Genomic DNA, 14,580 nt, shown 5'->3' with positions numbered 1-14,580 from the left:
CAGTCACAGCCTTCACTTGAAGGTCCTCCCTCCATTCCAAAGCTTGGATGGCTAGTGTCTGATTTTAGTAAGAGAGCTGATGGATTTTCTTGCCATACACCATTTACCTACCTTCTATCATACTATCTACAAGTGTATTTCCATAATTTTGGAAATACAGGTGTAATAGTTAAGTTTGTGTCAACTTGCCTGGGCCATGGGGCGCCAAGATCTATAATTAAGCATTATTTCTGGGTGTGTCTGTGAGTGTGTTTCTGGAGCAGATTCCCATCCTGAAAGGGTACCGATTCCGATGTGGTAGTGGTGGTGACGAGGACCTCCCACACCACCTTGATGTCTTAAATTCAACTCGATTCTGACACTGTCTAGAGATAGCATCCGATCTCAGTGGTTAAGCGTTCAGTCTTGCAAGCTGCCCCTCCCCCTTTGGATGCCAGTCACAAACCCAGATTATCACCTATGCTTCTGACCAACTGACCATAGATTGGAGGTTCCCACAACCTCTTCCTCAGGTTTGATTAATTTGTTAGAGCAGCTCACAGAACTCAGAGAGACATTTTACTTACTAGATTACCAACTTGTTAGAAAGGATATTAAAGGACGTGAATCAACAGCCAGATGAAGAGATACAGAAGGCAAGGTAAATGAGGGAAATGGGGCTGAGCTTCTCTGCCCTCTCCAGGCACACCACTCTCCCTGCATCTCCATCCTGGTGTTCACCAACCAGGAAGCTCTCTGAACCCTCTTCTTTGGGGGTTTTTATGGAGGCTTCATTACATAGACATGATTAATTAAATCATTGGCCATTGGTGACTAAAGTCAAATCTCCAGCCTCTCTCCTCTCCCAGGAGACCAGGGGGCGGGACTGAAAGTTCCAAACCTCTAATCACATGGTTGACTCCCCTGGCTACCAGCCTTACCTTCCCCTCCATCTTTAGTGGATTTCCAAAAGTCACATCATTAACATAAACTCAGTTGTGGTTATGAATAACAGGACACCCATTTCACCTTCATGGCTCTGAAGCAACTTCAGGAACTGAGGACAACAGATCAAATATTAAACAAAAGATCCTTCCTTTTCTCTTATCACTCAGGAAATTCCAAGGGTTTTGGGAGCTCTGCGCCAGAAATGGGGACAAAGCTGCCCCCCTCCTCCACATACACACACGCACGCACACACACACATACACACACAATTTTTAAAACCAGAATGTGTTCACTGGAATGGTTTCCCACTCATCTTATCCAGGGTGCTTTCAGTGCTGCTTCTGCCTACAGGAGCATTCTTCTGTAAACCTTGTTATTTTTTCCTGTAGGCTGGCAGAGGACAGTGGAACAGCCAACACACAAAACCATCATTTGCGCATGGCTGAAGATGGTGGTGATCTTATAGCATCCTGGTCATTCCACACCCATGAAGTAGGAACTGGGGCTCTGTACCAGGTGCTTCTTCTCGTGCTTCCTCTTCTCCTCTTCTGGAGAGGAATGAAGGAGGTCCTTTGCAAGAGGCATGTTCTTGTGGGGGAGGTCATCACCACTGGAAACTATATTTCTTATTATAAATCACAATATCACACCTCCCCTAAGTAGGTGGCTATCATTCAGTCCTATTCAGGGCCTGAATAGAATGAAAAGGTGAAGGAGGAAAGAATATACTTTCCCTGCCTGACTGCTTGAGCTGGAACATTGGTCTTTTTCTGCTCTAGAACTGGGACTTCCACCACTGGCACTTCTGGATCTTAGGTTTTCAGACTCGGACTGGAACTATACCACTGGCCCTCCTGGGTCTCCAGCTTGCTGACTTCAGGGCATGGGACTCCTCAGCCTCCATAATTGCATGTACCAATTTCTTATTAAAAACTCATATATATACACATATTATATATATGTGTGTATATATATATATATATATATATATATTTTTTTTTTTTTTTTTTTTTTCTATTGGTTCTGTTTCTCCAGAAAACCCTGATTAATACACAGGTCAGTTATTTCAAAAACAACAACAACCACCACAAAAAATAGAAGCCAAGCAGGGGACACGGGTTCGAGCCCTGGTCCGGGAAGATCCCACATGCCACGGAGCAACTAGGCCCGTGAGCCACAACTACTGAGCCTGCGCGTCTGGAGCCTGTGCTCCGCAACAAGAGAGGCCGCGATAGTGAGAGACCCGCGCACTGCGATGAAGAGTGGACCCCACTTGCTGCAACTAGAGAAAGTCCTCGCACAGAAACGAAGACCCAACACAGCCAAAAAATAAATAAATAAATAAATAAATTAATTTAATTTAAAAAAAAAAAAAAAATAGAAGCCAAGTATAGAGAGCTGTATGGGAAGAAATTCAACTTCCAGACAACATAAGGCTAAGAACTATGATGAATCTGAAGGGATCATGTCTTTATTTTTCATTTTTTTGTATGCAGTCATTCAGATCCTTCCCCTACGAATTGCTGAAATTACTCATCTAAGGAGAGGTAGGTCTACTCCATCGAGATATGGAACCCACATAATACTGTATCATCTTTCCAACTCTTGGTATGAAAATATTTTAAATACTTAACATTTAGTTTTATACTTATTTTAATATTATATTGCCCGCATCCTTCATGTTCACCTACAACTGTATTTTCTTTCATAGATAGTAATTTCATTGATCAGGGATTGACAATTTATGGTCCATATCCTGTTTTTGCATGGTGTGCAAGCTAAGAAGGGTTTTTACATTTCAAATGGTTTTTAACAAATAAAAAGAATAGTATTTTGTGGCACATGAAAATTATCTGAAATTCAAGTTTCAGTGTCCATAAATAAAAAATTTTATTGGAACACAGCCACAGTCATTCATTTATGTATTATCTATGGCTGCTTTTGCACTGTGATGGAGAGTTAAGTAGTTGCAACAAAGACCATAAAGGCCCTGCGGAGCCTAAAATATTTACAGTCCAGCGGTTTACAGAAAGAGTCTGCTGACCCCTGTCCTAGATGGCAAAAGGATGCTTGTTTAGTTTCTTTTGTATATTATCTAACCTTTCTAATGAAGGTTATGTGCCACTAGCGTTGGTTTTGACTAGGCCACTCAAAATCTATTATGTAGGGCTTCCCTGGTGGCGCAGTGGTTGAGAATCTGCCTGCCAATGCAGGGGACACGGGTTCAAGCCCTGGTCTCGGAAGATCCCACATTCCACGGAGCAGCTGGGCCCGTGAGCCACAATTACTGAGCTTGCGCATCTGGAGCCTGTGCTCCGCAACAAAAGAGGCCGCGATAGTGAGAGGCCTGCGCACCGCGATGAAGAGTGGCCCCGCTTGCCACAACTAGAGAAAGCCCTCGCACAGAAACGAAGACCCAATACAGCTATAAATAAATAAATAAATAAATAAAAATTAAAAAAAAAAAAAGACTTTAAAAAAAAAATCTATTATGTACGAAAGGATTTAATAAGTTGTTTTATAGTCTTCACAAATCTAGCACATAGGATGTGTATAATAAAGGTTTATCAGACAAATTAGTAACTCCGATGAATCTGGAACCATGCAGCCTCAGCAAGAAGCTAAAGAAAGGCATACTTATTCCTGCTGCATATTTGCACAGAGCTTGATGATGGATAATTCAAGAAGCACATCCATATCTGAGATTACAACTCTTTCCCAACAGATTTATAGGATGTTAAAGTCGGGGAAATAAACACCCTGTTACTAGAGACAGTATTGTAGAATAATAGAACTGTTACCCGAAAACAGTCTCTTCGTGGGTGTCGAGCCAGAAGATACAACCAAGCCAAAGAGTGGGAGAAGGAAGGATTTATTACTTGCCACAATCAAGGAAAACACCTGGGATCTTTCTTAAAGCAGTGTCTCCCCAACAGGAAAACTGAGGAAGTTTTAAGCTAAGAGTGTATGCATATTTATGAAGGGGCCTGAGCAGAGGAGAATTCAGCATAGAATTGGGGCAAAGGTCAACAGAGTCCAAGCCTTAGTAGATTGAAGTCTGGAGGGTCAACATCTTCATTCCATCCTCCACCTGGGTGGGGACTTTAGTTCCTGCAGAACTCTAAGACTGTATCAAATTGTTATGCATATGCCTTGAGGAGGAACTAGGACTCTTTTATTGCTGAACTACTGTTTCTTGACTGCTTTTCCTTTGCGTTTGAATGCCCTTACTTCCCTTAAGATCACTGATTACTGAGACCTATTCAAGGGAAAGCACTGTAGCCAGGCTTAGATCACAAAATGACTTAGGGCAAAGATGGCTTCTCTTACGTCAAGAAAGCCATTCCTGGTTTTCTTGCTCTGGGGACCTCCTAAGCTATCTGCTTACAGAACGAGGAGGGAAACATTTCATACAGCTTCTGAATTTAAGCAGGACTGTATTTGAATCATTTCCAAAAGATGTTTGAACTATAATAATCATAATAATAATCCATAGACACTTCACAACTTCCTGTGGTTAGGTATTTCAGAACGTCACAAATAAACTCTTATAAAGTACTTCCTTTTCTTCAGTTTTATTCTTCATGTAGTAATATAAACATATTATTTTGCCATAAAGTTTTATAGTTGTGTCTCCCATCTTCCTAGTTATCTTATTCTCAGTTTGGGTGCAGTGCTTGGTATATTTTTATGTGTTTAAAAGTTGTCACCACCGCTATGTAACCATCCCCAATGCTCATAATGATGGGAATTAATAAACTGTCTAGTAAGAATAATGGACTTGGAGTCTAAAAATCAAGATGTGTTCCAGCTTAAGATGGTTCCTATAATACAGTGGGTGTTTGGTGAATATTTGTTCTCTTCAGTCTTTTTCTCTGTGAAGCTGGGTGATTTACTGACTCTGAGCCTCAGTTTCCTTAACTATGAAATGTGAGAAGAAAACACTTTCTGGGATGATATGGATATTGAAGACTCTAACCCTATGAAACATTATATAATTAAAAATTATTATGGGGAAATGAGAATTCAAAAATATAAAAAAAAAGTCTACAAATGGCACTACAAATTAAAAGGTCAGAGAGTCAACATTTGCTGTTGTCTTTTCTCCACCCACATCTAGATTTTGAAGTGAGTGTGTTTACTTGACAAACAGAGAACTCTGGGTCTACACTGTAGACCAGCCTCTCTTCATTCAGGTCAATATGGCATTTCAGCAGTGACGCCCAGCGAATTCTAAATGAGGGTCCTGACTTGTGCTGAAATTTGCATTGGAGTTGTTTCAGAACAGGCAAACAAACAAACAAACAAAATTTTTAAATGTGCTTCATTAGAAGTAATAACAAATTGTCAATCAAATATGGCAAATAACTTTGTCCAATCATGTAAAGAATACACACAGATTTTTGTAAACAGTTTTTAAATTTAATTTAAAATTTATTATTATTTTTTAATCAGAGGTTGAAAGCAGCACAGCTCTGGCTATTTTATACTATAATGTGAAGATTGAGGGGGAAAAGTCCACTTAAATAGTTATTGATTATTTCAAGTCTCAGGAAAAAGTATTTGGCTTTAACGCTTATAAATACATTTTAGTATTTACTTTTAGAAGTAAACTTAAAACTTTGTTTTATTGCTATTTATCTTTAATTTGAGGGTGATATTTTGGCTGGTCAGTAAGGTCTCTGTCCCAGTTTTTCAGTTTGGTGCCGTAAGGTGAAAGCAGTCATAGATGATGCATAAATGAATGGGAGCTGGCTGGGGTCCCATTAAACTTTGTTTACAAAACAAAAAATGGGCAGCCTACAAGCTCTAGTTTTCTCTGACTCTTATTCTTTGCTAATAAGTAAAGACTGAAAGCAGCTTACTTTTACCCAGCAGTACACAAGAGTCCTGTCCCAAGGCTATATCAGATCTCCAGCTCTCTGTCATAATCTAGTCCACAGGGAATTTGATAGTCTTGCCACCCCACAGGACTTCACACTGGTCCACTGTATATTAGTGATGTAATGATGATTGGAACAAGTGAGAAGGATTCACAGGTTGACGTTTCTTAAGACCTCTGCCAGAGGGTGGGAGATAAACTCCTAACAAATCAGGGCATGCTAACTTGGTAAAGTGCCTAGGAGTCCAGTGGTCCCAGGCGTGTCCAGTTACCCAAGGGAGAGATTAGATTTCTGCAACTTGCATCTGCAGCCACAAAGAAACAATCTCTAATGCATACGACATTTAGTCTCAGAACATTATCTGACTACCCTTAGGGTAATGAGTCATATCTTATTTGTTGGTACTTAGCACCATTTCCAATCCCTTTGATTCTCTCCCTTTCATTCATTGCAGGGACTGGATGAATGAGAACTGCATTTTCCAACTAGTTCCTTGCCAGAAGGCTTACAAATACAGTTTAGATTCTGCCGATGAGATGTACATATGCATGAATTAGAAGGCCGAAGAGAGATGGAAGCCATTCTCTGTCTCGGCAGTGGCCGTGGACGTGTGAATTTAAGATGGGACTTTTTGCAGCAACTTCCATATTTCCTGTCCAGCTTGTCACCCCAGGGCGGCAGGGCAACGAGGATTATTGATTTTCGGTCCCTTTCATCTTCCTGACTTCCGCATGAAAGCAAGAAGTTTCAGATTCAGTTTTAGTGAATCTGAAAGCTGGTGGTATCTCCTCTGACTTTCACTCCTTAAACCCTTTCAAAAGTTTATAAGTACTTATTTCTTGGTATTAAATGCCTTTAGCTTTAAATATTTAAATTGCTTTCTATTTTCTTGACTGAGCCTTGACTGCATACAGAAACAGGATCTAATTCATTTTCGCATTTTCTATAATTCTCAACAAATATTTGTTGATGGAGTGCAGCAGGATGACTGATGAGATCTTTTGTATATATAACCATATTCCAATCATTTTATTTGTCATGAAGCCCTTTCTGGCATCGTTATATTTCTCATAATGGTACAGATCATTATTGTTTGCGTCTAAAGCTCAAGCTAACGAGTCTTCCTGAGGGATTAGTACAGAGTATTATCACTCACTGCCATCTGGCTGTCTGATATAAAGAAATAAACAAGATCTTAGTTGAGATAAACAGTCCTTGCTGGTTTAACATCATGTACAATTTGATCCTATGTTCTAGGGGCACTTGGGTACCATCTCTTAGTAAATAACCTCAAGAGCGTAGGTAATGTAAAATAATTAGAAAATGGTGAGTTTTAAATATTTATTATCTTTTTTTTCAAATAAAAGCTTATTGAGATATAACTCATACACCATACAATTCATCCATTTAAAGGATACAATTCAACGATTTTTAGTATATTTATAGAGTTGTGCAGCCATCACCACAATCTCATTTTAGAATATTTTCAACATTCCAAAAAGAAACCCTATTACCATTAGCAGTCGTCAACCCTTCCCCTGCCTCCCAGCTACAGGTAGCCACAAATCTACTTTCTGTTTCTATGGATATGCCTTTTCTGGACATTCGTAATTTCTCCACATCCTCACCAGTATTTGTTATTGTTTGTATTTTGATGATAGCCATCCTAGTGGGTAAGTACCTCATTGTGGTTTTGATTTGCATTTCCTTAATGATTAATGATGTTGAAGATCTTTTCATGTGCTTATTGGCCATTTGTATATCTACTTTGGTGAAATGTCTACTCAAATCATTTATCTTTTAATTGGTTTTTTGTTTTTTTTGTTTTTATTATTTATTTATTATTATTATTATTATTATTATTATTATTACGAGTTACAAGAGTTTTAAAAAACATACTCTGGATACAAGTCCCTAACCAGATTTATGATTTGCAAATATTTTGTTCCATTGTATGGGTTGCATTTTCACTTTCTTAGAAGTGTCCTTTGAAGCATCAAACTTTTAAATTTTGATGCAGTCCGATTTATCTACTTTTTTTCTTTTGTCATTTTCACTTTTCGTGTCATATTTAAGAAATCATTGCCTAAGGCACAAAGATTGATCCTTACATTTTTTTTTTCTAAGAGTTTTATACTTACAATCTTTTAAAATTTATCTAACTATAATTTTTATAATTTAATTTTTTTCTTTTCTTTATTTATTTTAACATCTTTATTGGAGTATAATTGCTTTACAATGGTGTGTTAGTTTCTGCTTTATAACAAAGTGAATCAGTTATACATATACATATGTCCCCATATCTCTTCCCTCTTGCGTCTCCCTCCCTCCCACCCTCCCTATCCCACCCCTCTAGGTGGTCACAAAGCACCGAGCTGATCTCCCTGTGCTATGCGGCTGCTTCCCACTAGCTAGCTATTTTACGTTTGGTAGTGTATATGTGTCCATGCCACTCTCTCATTTTTTTTTTTTTTTTTTTTAGATTCCATATATATGTGTTAGCATACTGTATTTGTTCTTCTCTTTCTGACTTCACTCTGAATGACCGTCTCTAGGTCCATCCACCTCACTACAAATAACTCAGTTTCGTTCCTTTTTATGGCTGAGTAATATTCCATTGTATATATGTGCCACATCTTCTTTATCTATTCATCTGTTGATGGACACTTAGGTTGCTTCCATGTCCTGGCTATTGTAAATAGAGCTGCAATGAATATTTTGGTACATGATCCTTTTTGAATTATGGTTTTCTCAGGGTATATGCCCAGTAGTGGGATTGCTGGGTCATATGGTAGTTCTATTTTTAGTTTTTTACGGAACCTCCATATTTTTCTCCATAGTGGCTGTATCAATTTACATTCCCACCAACAGTGCAAGAGGGTTCCCTTTTCTCGACACCCTCTCCAGCATTTATTGTTTGTAGATTTTTTGATGATGGCCATTCTGACTGGTATGAGGTGATACCTCTTTGTAGTTTTGATTTGCATTTCTCTAATGATTAATGATGTTGAGCATCCTTTCATGTGTTTGTTGGCAATCTGTATACCTTCTTTGGAGAAATGTCTATTTAGGTCTTCTGCCCATTTTTGGACTGGGTTGTTTGTTTTTTTGATATTGAGCTGCATGAGCTGCTTGTAAATTTTGGAGATTAATCCTTTGTCAGTTGCTTCATTTGCAAATATTTTCTCCCATTCTGAGGGTTGTCTTTTCATCTTGTTTATGGTTTCCTTTGCTGTGCAGAAGCTTTTAAGTTTCATTAGGTCCCATTTGTTTATTTTTGTTTTTATTTCCATTTCTCTAGGAGGTGGGGCAAAAAGGATCTTGCTGTGATTTATGTCAAAGATATAATTTAAGTTTTAATAGTAGCTGGGCTTAATCACCAGCTTTCAAAATTCCTGAAGTTCAACAATTGCCTACTGCAATTGTAATTTGGTATGAGTCAGCTCCAGCACACCATTGGTACTAGGAATATACCTTGCTGAGTGGCCCTAGAAAAAAGACAAATTAAAACTCTGATGTCAAGACTAACAGGAGAAAGATGCTGCTGGTCACTCACCCATGAAGGCAGGGGTGCCCAGGGGAATCTAACCCTGCTCTAAAAACAGATCTTCCTAACGGCAACTAGAAAAATAATCTAAGGCTAAGCCCATGAGAAGTCTTAGGTGTGGTTCCAGAAACACCAATAAGAATAGGATTCCTTTGAACTAACTGGGAAAACAAGTTGGGGTGGTGGTGGTGGCAGCATTAGATCGACCTATATTTTATAAAATTCCTCAAGAGATTAGGGCACAGGGAAGTAGGTTCTAACCTCAGAGAAAAAGCACTGACTGGTAGCAAATAGATGTGGCAGTGAGCCCAAGTCATTAGATGGAGCTCAGAGCCAGCTTCTACACTTTGTCACTGGACAGATCACCAGCCTTTGCAGAGTATGAAAGCAAAGTCAAATGATACTAACTATTCCAGATTACACCTACTGACTGGCAAGGAATATGAAAAATTGGAGGAGGTACCAAGAATACCAGATATCAGAGCCAGTAAGTAAAAAGGACTGAAGGACATATGGTTCTGATAGAATATCATTTGAGATACTCTGGATGACTCGCCCTCACAACATCATCTCCTTAATCCCTTGCTGCCAAAAACAACTAGAAATACTGGATAAACTACCTAGAAATATTTTTTAATGTTTCATGGAGTTGGCAAGACAGTAATGGATCTATAGAAACAAAAAAAAAAAAGAAGAAAAAGGAAAAGAAAATACTCCTAAAAGGTAAGTGATCTGTAAAGCTGATTTTCACACTAAGGGTCAACCTAAGGGACCCTGTATTTACATTTTGATAATTACATGGTGTGCAGAGGATAGCAGATAAAGCCAAGGATCTATGGGAGATCACTGCATAGATCTGAGATTCTAATGAACAATGCTATCATTATAAGAATGAGCAAGAAATAAATCCACCTTAAAGAAGAAGACACTGAAAATTAACCTGTCTCAACCTTTGCCCTGGGAGAATGGAAAAAAAAATTCCCTGAGACTTCATAAACTTAAGCAAGCCCTTACAGGAGTTTGAAGCCAATTTCAAGCTACTTATGTGTATGGTTGCCAGATTTAGCAAATAAAAATAGAGGATGCCCAGTAAATTTAAATTTCAGATAAAGAACAATTTTTTAGTATATGTTCCAAATATTGCACTAAAAAGTGTTTGTTGTTTATCTGAAATCTAAATTTAACTAGGTGTCCTGTATTTTATTTGGCAACCCTACCTACGTGGTATGAAACATCAAAGAGCAAATTTAAATTGTTCCTGGTTAATAGTGCCCCCTGGTGACATAGAAACAAACCTGTATCTTTTTGGAGGAATGTAACTTCAAACCAGGTTTCTAAGAATTTCCTCAGATTAAAATCCAACATAAGCTCACAATAAAAACTTACAAAATATATAAGAAGAAAAAGGAAGTATAAGTATGAATCAGGAAGAAAATCCAGGAAGTATAGTCAAATCCACAAAGACTTCAGAAATTAGAATTATCACATTTAGAATACAAAATAACATGATTAACATGTTTTAAAACTTAAAAGGAGAGACCTGGAAACATGAGCAACAGACAAAAAAAAATACAAGCAGATCTGAAAAAGAAACAAATAGAGGTCTATGAATGAATGAAAAATATAATGCCTGAAATTCAAAACTCAGTGGTTGGGTAAATGACCTATTAGACAAAGTTGTAGGAAGGATTAGTGAACTGGAGAAAACATTTGAAGAACTTATCCAAAATGAAGCTCAGAAAGACCAAGAGATGGAGAATAATATAGAGAGGTTAAAACGAATTGAAGACAAAGAGGATTTCTAACACAATTTAATTAGAATTCTAGAAGAAGGAAAGATTATGAGGACTAGGCAATGATACAAGAAACAATGGTTGTATATTTTCCTGAATTGTTGAGAGATACCAATTCTCAGATTCAGGAAGCCCCATGTTTCCCAGCAGGTAAGGAAAATAAGTTCATGTCTAGATCCAGAAAAGTAAAACTACAGTGCTCGAAAGACAAAGAGATGATTTTTAAAAATTGTTGGAGAGAAGAGAGATTATTAGGCAATAATAATAGCACATAATTGAGGAGTCTGAAGCTCTAAGTCCTTCCATATTGGTCAACGAAGCTGCTGGTAAATTTCTTGCTTCTGTCAAGATTAGCTCAAGGTCTTGGGGTCAATTACTTTGAGATTCAACCATGGGAATTATGGAAGTCAAATCTCTATAGTGGAAATGAGGCAAAGATTGAAAAAAAGTGTAGCCACTCAAAGGTTTTGGTGAGGAAATTGCTGCATCATCTACTCAAAAATATTGTTTAGGGACTTCCCTGGTGGCCCAGTGGTTGAGAATCTGTCTTACAATGCAGGGGACGCCGGTTCCATCTCTGGTCGGGGAACTAAGATCCCACATGCTGTGGGGCAGCTAAGCCTGTGCACTGCAACTACTGAGCCCACACACCACAGCTAAAGAGTCCGGGCACCGCAACTAATGAGCCCGTGTGCTCTGGAGCCCACATGCCATAACTAGAGAGAAGCTGGCATGCCACAAATAAAGGGAGGCCCGCACACTGCAACTAAGACCTGATGCAGCCAATAAATTAATTAATTAATTAATAACAAATTTTAAAAATATATTGTTTAAAATCACCTGGAAATTGCCTAGATTTTCCACTTCACTTTTATAGCATGGATGAGATAAGGCTTTGGTGCGTAAGTGTAGATCAATCAATTTGTCACTTGTTGCAGAAAAAAAAAAATCAAGTCTGTCTTAAGTATTAAGCAAAGTGCTAGGCTCTCTTAAGGTGCTAACTCTCCAATAAGAGGATTACCTATCATGGAAGGTAGAATATTTTAACTACTGCAAAAGAAAATAAAGCTCAGGGGATTTTTAGAGTAGAGAATATTCCCATTTGGTTGGAAAGATCAGATGAAGGAGACATATGAGATGGAGATTTAAGGAAGAACTGAAATTTTTTCTACAGATAATGAAGAAGGTATTTTAGATGAAGTTTGCATCATACACTAGAATATAGTTGTTGGAAGTCTTCAAGGATGCTTAGGAAATAGCTAATTTATTAGCTTGCTTGATGTATTTGAAAGGTGTTAAAAAATAATAACAACCTCCCTTCCCCAATAGAGAAGTGTGTAGAGATGAGCTGTGGCAGGGCTTGAATGCAGAGCTGAAGAACTCATACTTAATTGGGTAGGCAATCCTGATTGTATGGGAGGCTTGCTTCAACAGCTCATCACAGATAGCTATCTGGCTTTCAGAGTCTATGCTCTTAACCACTCCACTATGCTGCCTATGGACAATGATGCCTATTTATGAGATCCAGTGAATTTTTGCAAATATTAGGTACGTGATAAATATTTGACCTTTGGAAAAATTTTAGCATTGCTAATGATTTAAGAAGTGCAACTGTAAACAATTAGGAAGTAACAAATAAATAATAAGCCCAATGTAGTGAGGGCTTTTGGGGAGCAGATGTCTTTTACACTACCTTTTTGTTTTTTTTAACCTGTAGAGCAATCTGATATACTACTAAACAAAAGTCAAAAAAGCAAATAAGTTTCTCTTAACTTGGTAAATTTACTTTTGATATATGCGTCAAGAAAATAATACAAAAGAAAGGACAAAAAATCCAAGGATATTTGTAAGTGCCTTCTACTGGAAAGCTAACATTGTCGAAATGACCAAGCTTTAGTGACTGGTTAAACAGATGACAGTATAATACAGTAAAACATTACGATATAGTGCAAATTATGCTATATATAAAAATACCCATTTGAAATAGCTATTAGAAAAATATTAAATAAAAGTGGTGTAAACTGTTATACATTATTTGTCTACATGTACAAATTATGTCTATAAACTGTACTATGTTACTACAAAGTGATAAAGGTTGAAAGAGTCAGAAGATCTTGGGCAGTTGATACATTATAGAGAGGGGATTTTTCCAGTTTTGATGATTATAATTATCTTGGTTTTCTTTCATTATATAGATATGTGTCAATAGACAATGAAAGATATTCTTTGAATCGAAACCACATACTATCTAGGCAAAAAGCTGTTAGGTAGTAAATGTATTCAAATAGGTGACTATCAGTAAAAAAATCCTTTACTGTACAAGGGAGAATAGACTCAAGTTTCCTCGAACTCTGATTCTATTTCCTTCTGGGACTTTTAAACTCTTTTTTTTTTCTATTTCTTATATCACCTACTTCTTACATTATTCAAAGAAAACCTCATAATATAATTGTCAATTATACTCTGATTGGCATGCAAATAAGATTAGTCTTGCCAGTGAAGTCTTGTGTAATGATTTAAATATCAATTACACAGGTAAAAAACAAGGAACACTTATGCCAGGTAAGCCATGAGATGACTAAATTTAGAAAGATGTGAAATCTACTAAGTCAGATATTAATATCCTATTAATATAATCCATGTTAATACCTCCCTGAAAATAATTATAGCATACATTTGAAGTGAAAAATGACAAATTTAAACATAAACTGCATTAATACTTTCTAGCATATGAAGAGGAAGATGAAACCAACAAATAATAATATACAGCCTTGATGACCCCAGAAAGTGGAATTTAACATACCTCTTAACACTTTCCTTTTAGTATTCAGGAGATCTGACTAGAGAGTAACAACAACAAATCATTAATGCAGAATGCTCTACTGAAAAGTATAATGATGGTTTACATGATGTGTATGATATAAAAAATAGCCAGGAAAATATAGAGTTTCAAGGTAAGAAATCTTATAAACTATCAAATGAGAAACTAATCCCCAGCACTAATCAAATTCAGGAAGCATAATTAGAGCTGTTAAGTCTAATCTCCCAATTTGGCATGTGTCCAAAATGTGGTCAGGAGCACTAACTAGTTTAGGCTATAAAAACAGACATGATCTGTTTTTATAGAAACCAAACCAAATGATGATTTAAGAACATCATTATCTCTGAGTAATGATACAAACTAGCATATTCGTTACAACATGTAAATGTTCCCTTTTCACTTGACTGAATAAGAAGAATCATGTTCTTGATGAACATGTTCTTACAGCGATTCTGTCTTATTCTTAGCCAGAAAGAAAGAAATGTGGTAAGCGTGTAATAATCTAGGCAGCTGATGAAATGTTTTTTTTTTTTTTTAATTTCGATTGTTATCACAAAGATGGTGAAAGTGTTCCATCCATAGTCCCTTAACTCCATACACTCTCCCTGG

General features: G+C 37.3%; 1 long non-coding RNA gene and 1 pseudogene across 1 annotated transcript in view; both read right to left on the bottom strand.

The window, feature by feature from the left end:
* The window catches only part of LOC132375915 (uncharacterized), a 30,702-nt gene that overhangs the window by 9,643 nt on the left and 6,479 nt on the right, over positions 1 to 14,580 (bottom strand). The gene's annotated exons all lie outside the window — the stretch shown is intronic.
* LOC132376279 (small ribosomal subunit protein eS27-like) lies at positions 1,257 to 1,512 on the bottom strand (annotated as a pseudogene).

Source organism: Balaenoptera ricei, chromosome 12 (genome assembly GCF_028023285.1).
Source record: "Balaenoptera ricei isolate mBalRic1 chromosome 12, mBalRic1.hap2, whole genome shotgun sequence".
Lineage (NCBI taxonomy): Eukaryota > Metazoa > Chordata > Mammalia > Artiodactyla > Balaenopteridae > Balaenoptera > Balaenoptera ricei.
This window is presented reverse-complemented; position numbering and strand designations above follow the sequence as displayed.